Raw genomic sequence first — 12,042 nt, 5'->3', positions numbered from 1 at the left:
AAAAGAATTCGCAACTTACCACCAACTAGAAGTTGGTGGTAATTTGCGAATCCTTAATGGCAATTTTTGAATATTTCTTGTTTGATACATTGCATTTAAGGAATCGCAAAATTTGCGATTCCTAAAGTGCAATCGCAAAATAAGGAATAGCAAATTTTGCAATTCCTTATTTTGCATCAAACATGTTTGATACATACCATTTATCTAATTAGCATTCGCAAAGGCCGAAATTCGCAGAATTTCGGCCTTTGCGAATGCTAATTAGCTTGATACATATGGCCCCAGGGAACAAGAAATTCAGGCGACCAGTGAGGAAAGGGCAGAAACAACAAGAGTCATGTGGCGATTACCGTCGGCCGGCTTCTGAAAGTTGACATAAGCACATTCCAGAGAGCGGTGAGAAATCTTGTCCCCGCAAACATCAAATAAAGTCCTGATTTCAGTGCAGACTGGCAGGACGGTCGCTTTCAGCATGCGACTTGTCGCTGTGGTTAAACAATAAATAAAAGCATTGGGGGAAACCTTTGGCGCCATGATACAGTCATTCTCCAGGGCTCATGGAAGCACCTCCTCACCCCTTCCAGCTGATGCAATCGCGGCACCATTTTTATGTATTTCAGCCATTTTTATGCAATTGCAGCATTCACACAGGAGCCGAGACTGTTACAAATGTAAGAAATAAAAAAGACTTGTCAGGAAGGCCGCTTTCAGCATTCGCTTGCTGCGCTCATTAAAACAAGTAGTTGTGTTCATTTAATAAGTGTATGCCCTTCGTGCCGTCTGGTAGACACAAAATCAACATACACGGTGTGTATGTGTCTATGTGTGGGGGCAAAATGTGTTTACTTGAGAGTGCAGTGCATTAGTTGAAATGCAAATGGTTGCTTTTGAAGCAAGCTTATCCTTCTCTTTAGACACGTGTAACACCCCTTTTCCCCTCCAAGCTGCTTGAACGCTTGCCTTCTTCCTACGTAGCAACATTACCTTATGAAGTATGACTACGGTGGTGAATGTCTGTCTTATAGCTGCTAGCAGCTGCTCCTCCGTGTAAAAAAACCACAGGATATGCTTGTTCTGCACTGACGTCACTATGTACAGTGGTGTTTCACAACCGGATAACTCGGTACTTAAGGGTGCTAGTGAGCCTGTGGAGGTGACAAGTTGAATGTCTCCACCCTGAGGCTATAAATAACCCGAGCTCTAACTTCAGACAATGCACTGCAGTCGGTACGCTGCCTGCTCGAAGCCGTGTGCGAGCATGCTTCAGTGCTGGCCTCGGCATTGTGCCCTCTTTCTACCAGCAAAAAAACACCACTGGGTACGGGCTCCCAAGCAGCAAGGCCAAGCCACAGCCTCATGAAATATACAATAGAAAAACGCCAATGCTGCCATTAACACTTAACCACAAATTTAAACTACTCACAATTGACTGAAACATAAAGTGAGGGGGTCTGATTCTCTTGAATGAATCTGTAGTTTTATTCTCTTTTTACTTCTATTTGATTATTTGATCATTTTTTTAGCACATATTTTTTAATTCAAAAACAACATATAACATACAATATTTGAAAAAACATTCTGTACATTAAAACACTCCCCTTTCAACACTCACACTGCCACTCATTTGTGAATCACTATCAAACACTCTCTCACATACTCAACATTATAACATTAATATTTACAATAGTTCAAAATCCACTGTTTCTTCAATGATGCCACAGGTTTATGTTTGACACCTATTTCTAATTCTTTATACAGCAAAGTCATGTATTGAATAATGTCCTTATGGCATAACAAACAAAAAGGTCTACGCGTTTCGAACTCTTTTCAGTATTGAGTTCTCATCAGGACCACACTGTGGAGTAAAAAAGTGGGAGACCTGCGTTAGAAATGTGTTCTCGACCATACTAAAAACTACTGTGTGGCTCAACATCCACTTGTTACACATCTTACCTCACTTTTAGCAACAATTCAATTTGTCATCAAGATCACGGCGCTGGACAACCTAAACAACATGAAAGCACACCGCTCAGCTCAACTGTTCACAGTATTGTAAGTCTGATATATGAGATCTAACACACAGATTGTCACTTACCAATGAGTCTTGGTATGCCCTGCAATTAAATGATACGGAAAGTCAATTTCACACCCTTTTTATACCCTAAGCCAGTCGGTGGAGTCATTATTTCCTCATTTCTTACCTCTTATAAATCTTATAGTTTTTCGTGTTGGGGAATTGTCTCAATGTTGTCCCTGTAATGATAAGGCCATGTTTGTTACGATGTAATGTCCAGACGCTATTTCTAAATCGCCATATGTGTCTGTGTGTATTTACCTTACATGTGGGACGCCATTGCGGGGAGCCGACTCAGAGTCCTGGAATGAAAAATCATGAATTGAATGTCAGTCAGGTCCGCGCTCTAACGCTCGAACTTTTTCCATTTGAGGTCATTCAGACAGCGTTTCTTAGCTTCGATATTGTTCTTTACCTTAGTTTGGGGCTGCCATCACCAAACGTCGGCTCCTGGGGTTCTGTTTTAGACGCGACCAGTCGTGCTACCAGCTATGCGCTTGATCTCCCTGTATATTGCACTTCCGGGTATCGCCCTCAATTGGTAGGACGTGTTTTTGCTATCTAACGGCGGCGCCATCTTACAGTGGGTTTTGGTTGCGTGATTCCGTATTCAAGACTGGCAGTTGGGTGGTGATATACATACCATTGAATTATACCATGTATTCAGACACAATATTCTGGAATCTGTAATATCCTTGGTCATTTCCATGTGTGCTATTATGATAGTTTGTACATTTCTGAAATCTCATTCAATCCTTCCATTGCTGAATTAAATCTCACTATCATCATTGCCTCATAACGCGATAATTTCGCCTCGAAGTCCCCTCCTCTCCTGTCCTGCTCAACCTTGGCTATTACAGTCCAACGTAAATCGGTTTCTGTATGGTTTTTTAATTGCCAATGTTGTACCAATGGTGCATTGGGTACCTTCCGTTTAATTCTTGATCTGTGTTGTTGGATTCGCATCCTGATCTGTTGGTTGGTTTTCCCAACATACAGTAGATTGCATGGACATGTTATACCGTAAATTACATAGCGTGACTTGCAGTTAGTAAATGTTTCGTGTCTCCACGAGATTGTCTAATGTTTAAAGATACTCCCTTCTTCTGTGGTCGCACAACAATTGCAACTTCCACATTTGCGATGACCCTGGATTGGTGGCAGGCCAAGCATTGTCCTCAAAGTGACCTTTTCATTTGTGGGTAAAGATGCTCTCACCAATTTATTTGCTATGCTAGCTTCTTTCCGAAAAGCAAATAGAGGAACTTTTTCAAATTCCTCATTTAGATTCTTAATTAGATGCCAGTTACTCTTGATTATCTCCCTTTGCCCCTGAATTGGCGATACTATACATGTCCTCTTATGAAGAGAAATTCATTTATGAAAATAACCCGCTCATTCAATGGATAAAAAACTGGAATAGTTTCATCGACGATGTCTTATTTGTATGGACAGGTCCAGAAGAAGAACTAATGAATTTCCACAACTGGCTTAACAACAGAACTCAAGAGATAAAATTCCGCTTGAATCATTCAAAGACACGAATGCCGTTTCTGGATGTCGAAATTTATCCATCAGAGGAAGGTGGGCTAATTACCACCTTATACAAAAAGGACACCGATCGGAACAGATCATTACATTTTTCAAGCAATCATCCCCGAAGCCTCAAGGAAAATCTTCCCTACGGGCAATTTCTACGTATCCGGAGAAATTGCCAACAAAAGGACGAATTTATGAAACACTCAGAAAAATTTACTGCAAACCTGATGGAACGTGGATATCCTAAAAAATTACTAAAACAAAGTATGAAAAGAGCGTGGTGGACGCCACAGGAGTGTCTATTAAAAAAGAAGAGCAAACAAAAAATGGACCGGATGGTTCTAGTCAGCACATACTGCCCCAATTCTAATATGCTAAAAAAAGTAATCAAGAGTAACTGGCATCTAATTAAGAATCTAAATGAGGAATTTGAAAAAGTTCCTTTATTTGCTTTTCGGAAAGAAGCTAGCATAGCAAATAAATTGGTGAGAGCATCTTTACCCACAAATGAAAAGGTCACTTTGAGGACAATGCTTGGCCTGCCACCAATCCAGGGTCATCGCAAATGTGGAAGTTGCAATTGTTGTGCGACCACAGAAGAAGGGAGTATCTTTAAACATAAGACAATCTCGTGGAGACACGAAACATTTACTAACTGCAAGTCACGCTACGTAATTTACGGTATAACATGTCCATGCAATCTACTGTATGTTGGGAAAACCAACCAAGAGATCAGGATGCAAATCCAACAACACAGATCAAGAATTAAACGGAAGGTACCCAATGCACCATTGGTACAACATTGGCAATTAAAACACCACTCAGAAACCGATTTACATTGGACTGTAATAGCCAAGGTTGAGCAGGACAGGAGAGGAGGGGACCTCGAGGCGAAATTATCGCGTTATGAGGCAATGATGATAGTGAGATTTAATTCAGCAATGGAAGGATTGAATGAGATTTCAGAAATGTACAAACTATCATAATAGCACACATGGAAATGACCAAGGATATTACAGATTCCAGAATATTGTGTCTGAATACATGGTATAATTCAATGGTATGTATATCACCACCCAACTGCTAGTCTTGAATACGGAATCACGCAACCAAAACCTACTGTAAGATGACGCCGCCGTTAGATAGCAAAAACACGTCTTACTAATTGAGGACGATACCCGGAAGTGCAATATACAGGGAGATCAAGCGCATAGCCAGTAGCACGACTGGTCGCGTCTAAAACAGAACCCCAGGAGCCGACGTTTGGTGATGGCATCCCCAAACTAAGGTAAAGAACAATATCGAAGCTGAGAAATGCTGTCTGAATGACCTCAAATGGAAAAAGTTTGAGCGTTAGAGCGCGGACCTGACTGACATTCAATTCATGATTTGTCATTCCAGGACTCTGAGTCGGCTCCCCGCAATGGCGTCCCACATGTAAGGTAAATACACACAGACACATATGGCGATTTATAAATAGCGTCTGGAGATTACATCGTAACAAACATGGCCTTATCATTACAGGGACAACATTGAGACAATTCCCCAACACGAAAAACTATAAGATTTATAAGAGGTAAGAAATGAGTAAATAATGACTCCACCAACTGGCTTAGGGTATAAAAGGGGTGTGAAATTGACTTTCCGTATCATTTAATTGCAGGGCATACCAAGACTCATTGGTAAGTGACAATCTGTGTGTTAGATCTCATATATCAGACTTACAATACTGTGAACAGTTGAGCTGAGCGGTGTGCTTTCATGTTGTTTAGGTTGTCCAGCGCCGTGATCTTGATGACAAATTGAATTGTTGCTAAAAGTGAGGTAAGATGTGTAACAAGTGGATGTTGAGCCACACAGTAGTTTTTAGTATGGTCGAGAACACATTTCTAACGCAGGTCTCCCACTTTTTTACTCCACAGTGTGGTCCTGATGAGAACTCAATACTGAAAAGAGTTCGAAACGCGTAGACCTTTTTGTTTGTTATGCCATAAGGACATTATTCAATACATGACTTTGCTGTATAAAGAATTAGAAATAGGTGTCAAACATAAACCTGTGGCATCATTGAAGAAACAGTGGATTTTGAACTATTGTAAATAATAATGTTATAAGGTTGAGTATGTGAGAGAGTGTTTGATAGTGATTCACAAATGAGTGGCAGTGTGAGTGTTGAAAGGGGAGTGTTTTAATGTACAGAATGTTTTTTCAAATATTGTATGTTATATGTTGTTTTTGAATTTAAAAATTTGTGCTAAAAAAATGATCAAATAATCAAATAGAAGTAAAAAGAGAATAAAACTACAGATTCATTCAAGAGAATCAGACCCCCTCACTTTATGTTTCAGTCAATTGTGAGTAGTTTAAATTTGTGGTTAAGTGTTAATGGCAGCATTGGCGTTTTTCTATTGTATATCTCTTTCTACCAGCGGCTGCTTGGCCAGCGTGGCTCGCTTCTGAGGGAAGAGAAAGGAGGCATTCACACAGGAAGGGCGTCAGTGAGCAGGCAGGGAGAACGGACGCAGGGCTGGAGACGAGCGGCGGAAGGAGGGGGTAGTAAGAGAAAAAACCAGGAACAAGCTTGTGGGGCAGCAGGAGGAGGCGTGGTAGCAGGGGGATGGAGGGGGGGCTGCACTTGCAAGAGCAATAATTGCTGCCAAATGGCCGTGCACGCTCCCGCAAGTAGATCGCTTCACGTGCATGCGTTGCCATTGATGGTAATGGAACGCGTGCAGGTTTTGGGCTTAAAAGCCATGGCAATCAGAAAAGGTATTTTTGCCTATGAAACGCATGCACGCTGCATAGGCGAAACCTAAGAACTCCAGTCTCACCATTCCTACATTGGAATTTTAAAGGTAAGATCCATGACTCAGGTACATGCCCTTCTCCTAGTGCTTCATATCTGTCTCCTTGATGGTGTTGTAACCAGTATTGGAAGTGAAATGTCGAACTTGGAAGAGAAAAACAACCTGTGGATTGTCCCATCCATGGAAGGTATTTCTGCAACAGTGAATAGCAATTTTTCTAGCTTCTCTATATGAAACATGATGTATGTTGTGCCCTTTTTTCCAATCATGGTATGTCGTTTAGTCAGATTGCATGGTAAAAACAAACAAGTGGCATTAAGGTGTTTCCATAGAACGCGACTAGCCTGTTGAGCCTGTAGTGTGCAACTCAGTAACCTATAGCCCTAATCTGCAGCTTCCCATGTTGTAAAGAAGGCATGCTACTCTGTATGATGTCCATTGCAGATAACACAATGTTACCCAGCGAGTAAAACTTGCTAAATAGAGTAGTAATACCATTATCTACTACTGCCAGAGCTTCGTCCTGTCAATTTCAAGCAATCTCTCAGCAGCATCTGCTGAGAAAATTTCCACACTTCATTGTATATTGCATACAGAACACAAAGCACTTTTGACATGGTCTTCGCCGACCTAGCAAAAATTCTTGTAATCCCATGCTATCAGAAAGAAGGAAAAAGTATTGTGTCACCTGAGAAAGTGAGATTGTTTAAGCCAATCAATGCAAAATTTCCCAAATCTGTAATTTGTTACCACCACGAGTGCTGGTTCTGCATGTAATGTCGTCTGGCCTATTGACCCTAAACACTTTGGTGTTGTCAAGAAAACGTGCCTGACATCTGTTAGTATCTAACAGACACACTAACCATCCCTCCTGATTGGTACGTGAAGAATCGTATGTTCTGTTACAAAGCATGTTGTCTAATGTTTCCTCAGTGAAATGTGTACATTTTTGCCAGTTTGCAAATCGCGCAAAGGTGGGAATGTTTGGCGCATTTAAATCTTTAATCTTGGCCAGGCCAAGGCAGACTTTTTCTGCACAGTTTAGTTCAGGAAAATCATTTGGGGCCCGATGTAGGTCGGTCGGTAACGGCCGAAAATCGGTATTTTCGGCCGTTACCGACCAGTATCAGAGAAATGGTATGTAGGGACAGTCATTTTACAGAATCGGTAAATTTACCGATCGGTAAATTTACCGATTCTGTAAAATACCGAATCTGTATTTTTACCGATTCGGTAATTTTGAAATGTAGGTGGGACTCTTCAGAGTCCCACAAGCCTTACCGAATCGGTATTTTACCACCAAATCAATTTGATGGTAAAATACCGATTCCGGTGTGCATGCACATGTGTGCATGCACACCTGTGCCATATGACAGGCAGACCTGCCCTTAGGGCAGGTATGCCTGCCACATGGCACCCAAACCTGTTTTGGGGGTGCTAGTGGGTGTCAAAGTGACACCCCCTGCACCCTTGTGGAATTCGGTATTTACCGATTCGGTAAATACCGAATCGGTAATGCCCATTCATTCCTATGGGCTTCAAAGCCCATAGGAATGAATGGGCATTACAGGTCGGTATTTACCGAATCGGTAAATACAGATTTTTACCGAATCGGTAAAAAAATAAATCTGGATGGTCCTACATGTCCCCCCTTCATATTTACCGATTCTTAATTACCGAATCGGTAAAATTCGGTAATTAAGATTCGGTAAATGAATCCTACTTACATCTGGCCCTATGTGTTGTATAAGGCATGCTCTAAATAAAGCCTTGTTTCCCTGAACCTGCCAATCTTTAGTCCCCGAAATGGATTTCAGATCAGCATTGTCTTTCCAAAAGTAAAACCCCTGTATAGACAGGTGGGAAATAAAAGATGCAGAAAAAAATCACCTTAGTGTCAGTGAGCATAGTTTTCTTAGCCCGTGAGGATGTTAGTTCATAATATGAAAACTCTGGGTCAGCTAGATTATGACCAGAAAAACTTGCAATCTTCTGTGAAAATGCTTTTAAGCTACCCATGGTCTTGTAGGCCAGTGTTCCCATTGTCTGTAGTTAAATACTGCTAGTGGAGTACTTGCTTTATGCAGGAAATGGTGACCATAATGGTGAATACATAACATTAAATCATAATTGGAAACACCATCACACATTTCTACAGTATTAAAAACAGTAGAATCCTGTAGATCATCTAGCACTTCATGCACTATATCAATATCCCAATCATCTGAGACATTATAAGGCGTGATAATATCAGGCAAAGAAATGTTGAATACATATGGAATCCGAATTATTTCTGTAGGTCCAAATATATCTTTTGATACCTTATGCCAAACAATTCGAGCAGAAACCGGAACAGCAGAAATGTTCCCCAGGGAAAGTCTGTTCACACTTTGAGTGATGAAGAATGGGGTGTTAAAACCTAAATGTACCTGTATAACCGCAGAGCGTTCTGGAAGATAGCGTCCATTCTGAAGCAAAAAAAAGAACTGTCACAAACCCGTTCCAAAGGAAGAGGAAAAATAACGAAATTTTAATCCAATTGAATATCTATGGAGGGATAATGTATGTCTTTTTTAGTCAAATGGAGAATTGACGTAGTGTACCTCAGGCTGGTAATAATTGTGGGTCAGATGAATCCCAATCGAAGTCATTAAAGTCAACAAAGTAGCCGGAGGCTGTTCGATCTATTTTATGCAGCTCTGGAGGCTTTGTAGAACTTATAGTAGACTCAAATTGTGGTACTTTGTGGTAGATACCCTCTTTGTATGCCAATTTAAATCTGTGTTTCTGTGTATGATGTTTGTAAGGCGTTTGTTGATGTAACAGTGAAATGTATATTCTTACATCCTGATTACTCCGTGTGTGTATTTCATGACTCAGTGGCAAACACTCTTTGAGTTTTGCCACCTGTCCTCAAAACAGCTTGTGCTTTATGATGTATCCTTTAGAATCTCTGAATCTATTCTTGCTCCACTAGTGTAAGTATTCATTGTAAGACTGGACACAATAATATGAATCACCCACTATAGTGTCGGAAATCCGGAATCTGTATTCTCAAGTGCCAGAATTAGAGCTTTAAGTTCAGTGAGCTGCGCTGTGCAACCACCTAGGGTCTGCAAGTAGATTCTGTGATTGCAGAATTCTCCATCCCCCATTCTACCCTTCACAGTAATGCACGCTTCAGTGTATCAGTGCTTTTATTCCCTATGGCAGGCTGTGCAGAACGATCAGTATAGATGAGGTAACCATACTGATCTAGAGGCATGACTTAATTAAGCATATGATATTAATTGCCATAGTGCAGGTATACTTGTGTTTGTAGTGTTGAGTCTAATATGTAATCTACATCTGCCTCTTTTAGAGAGTTGGCCCATTGTGTCTATCGTGGATGTAAAGCTTTGCATTTGGAGCGCTGGCCTTTGAGAGAGCCTCTAAGGCTGGGACGGGAGTCATGACAATAATGCATTTCCCCTGAGGCAAAGATATTTCTCACACTACAGCAGTCTGTATTGCCGTCAGAATCTTTTCTGTCAGTGCAAAACACATCTTGGCATTTGTTTATAAATGCAATTATATGCAATTGATTTAGTGTCTCCTTCATTGAATGTGACATAGGTGTACCCTGATGCCCTCGCAATGCAGATCAACAGGTTGGTGGTGTTTACACATGTGTGTGTAAGTGTTTTGGAGCTAGCATGTCAGGGTGTACTGAACGTAGTATTTGTGTGTGTTTAGTTGTCCAATGTGAACTTGAAAAGTCTGGATGAAGCAAGTCGTAGAATGGTTTTATCCACTTTGCATAGTTTGAAATGTATGTTATGCCAAAGTTCAGGAGACCCAATAGTGATTATTTTTTTATAATGTACTTGGTGGATGTAGAAGCTCACACTTCTTAGGGAAATGTGTTGCTAGGCTTCTGCCTTCACTCCACAACTCATATTCTAGGAACAACAGACTGCAGTGGGCTACTTTAGATTTTTAGAAATTGAATTTCCAGGCCATGTGAGCAAAACCCAAAGCTATGTGACCTACTCTAGCTAAGAGAGGTAAATGGTCATCATCCGTTAGATATATATCATCAACATAGGTCAACATAATTGTACAAAAGTTCTGTAACCTGGGCTGAAAACAACCGTGGGCTCTTCTTTCACCCTTGGGGCAATCAAAAGAACTGCTTTTGAGAACTTAGCACACTGAATGTGGTTAAGTTCCTGCTATCAGGAGATATGTTTTGGCAGAATAATCCATTTAAAATGTTTATAGCAGTTCTGTATTTATTTCTGCACAATGTTGTTCATTAGTGCTTCACATTTAGTACAGCAAATGTACATGTAGCTGTGTTCAAGTGTCTGTAATCTAACACTAAACAATATGAATGATCAGGGTTCATTACTGGGAACAAAGGATTATTCAAAGGGGAGGAATAACTTTCAATTACACCTCGGTACTCAAGTTGTGTGAGAATTTCTCTACCTTGTTTTTTAACCTCGTGTTTAACGGGTGTTGTCATTCAGTTTGTGGGGTTGACCTCACTGATAAGATGTGATAAGGGTAACCATCATTCAACCTTGCATGGTTTCGGTATAATGCACCAGCTTGCGATAAGGTCCACTCCTTGGTGTCTGAATGTTTAACTGCGCCTGGGATGAGTTTGTTTCTCTCTCATTGCAGTCCATGACAAATTCTGGTGGTCAATCCCTTTTATACAAGAGAATGTGTGTCTCAAAAAGAGCCTGTCCTGAAGATGGCGGCCGGCTAGAAGGTCCGGTCGGGAGCTCCATGCTCGCCGTCAGTTCTAGACCAAACTTATCATATACCAATACCGCAGCCGCTACAATGCAGTAGTGGAACAACAATAAAAAAGAAAATCTACCTACTGAGGTTTCGTGAGGGTCCTCGAGGTCGGAGGATCGGGCTTACTTTGGACGTGGCAGGTCTCCGGGGGATGTGGGACTCCTATCCATGGGGATTCGGAGGCTCCAGCGGTGGTCTCGTTGTCTTCCCTCGGCGGCAGCATTGGGTGCGTACAGGGAATGTCGGAAAGTGCTCGGGAGGGTCAGCTTCCTCTTCCAGGGGAAGAGCAGCAGCAGTAGCGGTCGCATCAGCTCACCAGCGCGTCGGGAGCAGTACTGTTTCCGGGACACGAAAGGCAGTACTGCCGGAGCCAGAAGCACTGATACACGGGAAGGGAAGTGAACTCAGCCCTTCATCGAAGACTCCAGACCTACGAGGGGCCGGTCTGGGAAGGTAGAAGCAGGAGGTGCAGAGTCAAAGAACCGGCTATGAGCACAACCAACAGACGAAGAACGGAAGACTCTTTTCAACCCCATGAGCAAGGTACGAGGGGAGAAGAAAAAACGGGGTCATAGCTCTAGACCTGATTGCGGGATGCAAGGGAGGTAATCAGGGGGTTTCACTAGGAAAGGAAGGAGGAAAGGAGGGTACTGGAGGTGCTGGGGGTGCTGAGAGTGCGGAGGGGGTGGTCTCAGTGGTACAAATCTCACAATCAAGCACTAAGACAGGAGAAAAGGGGAATCTTCAATCCAGAATAGAGCTCGAAGAAGGGATCGGGACAAGATCCAGCTACTGCCTCAGGAATAGGCAGTTCCCTAAGCAAAGTTT

This window comes from Lissotriton helveticus, chromosome 4_1, assembly GCF_964261635.1.
Source record: "Lissotriton helveticus chromosome 4_1, aLisHel1.1, whole genome shotgun sequence".
In the NCBI taxonomy this organism is placed as follows: Eukaryota; Metazoa; Chordata; class Amphibia; order Caudata; family Salamandridae; genus Lissotriton; species Lissotriton helveticus.
This window is presented reverse-complemented; position numbering follows the sequence as displayed.